This window comes from Myotis davidii, unplaced genomic scaffold (genome assembly GCF_000327345.1).
Source record: "Myotis davidii unplaced genomic scaffold, ASM32734v1 scaffold27, whole genome shotgun sequence".
NCBI lineage: Eukaryota > Metazoa > Chordata > Mammalia > Chiroptera > Vespertilionidae > Myotis > Myotis davidii.
In genome coordinates, this window is record NW_006297821.1 from 1806182 (window position 1) to 1808121 (window position 1940).

Below are 1940 nucleotides of genomic sequence, written 5' to 3' on the forward strand. Positions count from 1 at the left end.
TTTTAAAACTGTAGTCCGTCCCTCCAACGGTCTGAGGGACAGTGAACTGGCCCCCTGTTTAAGAAGTTTGAGGACCCCTGATTTAAAGCAAAAAGAAAGTATTTTAGGATTTATAACATAAGTAGCAATAAAAAATCATGACAAATACAGCACAGGAGACATGAGGGGAAACGGAAATACTCCACCACAAGGCTTTCAGATCACATGTGAAGTGTTCTACTATCATTTGGTGGTAGACTGTGATGTTAAAGATGCACATAATAGGCCCTAGAACAACTACTAAAAAATAAAAGGTTAGCCCTAGCTGGTGTAGCTCAGTGGATAGAGTGTTGGCCCGTGGACGAAAGGGTCATGGGTTTGATTCTGGTCAAGGGCATGTACCTCGGTTGCAGGCCCATCCCCAGCCCCCATTAGGGCACGAGCTGGAGGCAACCAATCGATGTATCTCTCTCACATTGATGTTTCTCTGTGTGTGTTTGTCCCCCTCCACTCCACTCTCTCTAAAAATCAATGGAAAAATGTCCTCGGGTGAGGATTAAATCAATCAATCAATCATAAAGGATATAGCTTAACAGTTCAAGAGTAGATATAAAATGAAATCCTAAAAATAATTCAATTAACCCAACAAGGCAGGAAAAAGAAATAAAGAACAGATGAGGTAATAGAAAACAAAAAGCAAGACGGTAGATTTAACTTCGACCGTATCAAAAATTACACAAGTGTAAATGATCTAAACATTCCAATTAGAAAGTCAGAGATTATGAGTATGATGTTGGCTGTAGTTTTGTCATATGTGGCCTTTGTTATATTGAGGTGTGATCTCTCTATTCCTATTTTGCTGAGAATTTTTATCAAAAATGGGTGTTGGATTTTGTCTTTATTGATTTCAGAGAGGAAGAGAGAGGGAGAGAGAGATAGAAACATCAATGATGAGAGATAATCATTGGTTGGCTGCCTCCTGCAAGTCGCCTATTGGGAATCTAGCCTGTAACCTCGGGCATGTGCTCTTGACCTGGATCGAACCCGGGACCCTTCAATCCACAGGCTGATGCTCTATCCACTGGGCCAAACGGGCTAGGGCTGATTTAAAACTTAATCAATACTGTCAAATTGCTCTCCATGACAAATAGTCAAGAAAAGGAACAGGGGGCTCGGGAGGGAAGCCCCGAGACAAAGGAAGTGCCGAGCCGCCTCCGTCATCGCCGCTTCGTCCGCCTCGCTTGCCGGGCCGCGGCCGCCCTAGGACTTGGAATATGTCGGGGATCGCCCTCAGCAGACTCGCCCAGGAGAGGAAAGCTTGGAGAAAAGACCACCCATTTGGTTTTGTAGCTGTCCCCACAAAAAACCCCGACGGCACGATGAACCTCATGAACTGGGAGTGTGCCATTCCAGGGAAGAAAGGGACCCCTTGGGAAGGAGGCTTGTTTAAGCTACGCATGCTCTTCAAAGATGACTATCCATCCTCACCTCCAAAATGCAACTTTGAACCACCATTACTTCACCCGAACGTGTACCCTTCAGGCACTGTGTGCTTGTCCATCCTCGAGGAAGACAAGGACTGGAGGCCAGCCATCACAATTAAGCAGATCTTATTAGGAATACAGGAACTTCTGAATGAACCAAATATTCAAGATCCAGCTCAAGCAGAGGCCTACACAATTTACTGCCAAAACAGAGTGGAATATGAGAAAAGGGTTCGAGCACAAGCCAAGAAGTTTGCACCCTCATAAGCAGCGACCTGCGGCAACATCAAAAGGAAGGGATTGGTTTGGCAAGAACTTGTTTACAACATTTGCAGATCTAGCATTGCTCTATACAATTACTAGTCACCTAGGGGAGGTGGGCGGGCGCCATTTTCCATTTCCACCACTGATACACAGTTCTCCACTTGCTGAATTGCTCAGTTTTTCATACAGGGTCTCTTCCTTCAGTCTTTTGTA

At 44.9% G+C, this 1940-nt stretch overlaps 1 pseudogene; it reads left to right on the forward strand.

The window, feature by feature from the left end:
* Window positions 1-1150: 1150 nt before the first annotated feature.
* Window positions 1151-1911, forward strand: LOC102764299 (annotated as a pseudogene).
* The last annotated feature ends 29 nt before the right edge of the window (window positions 1912-1940 follow it).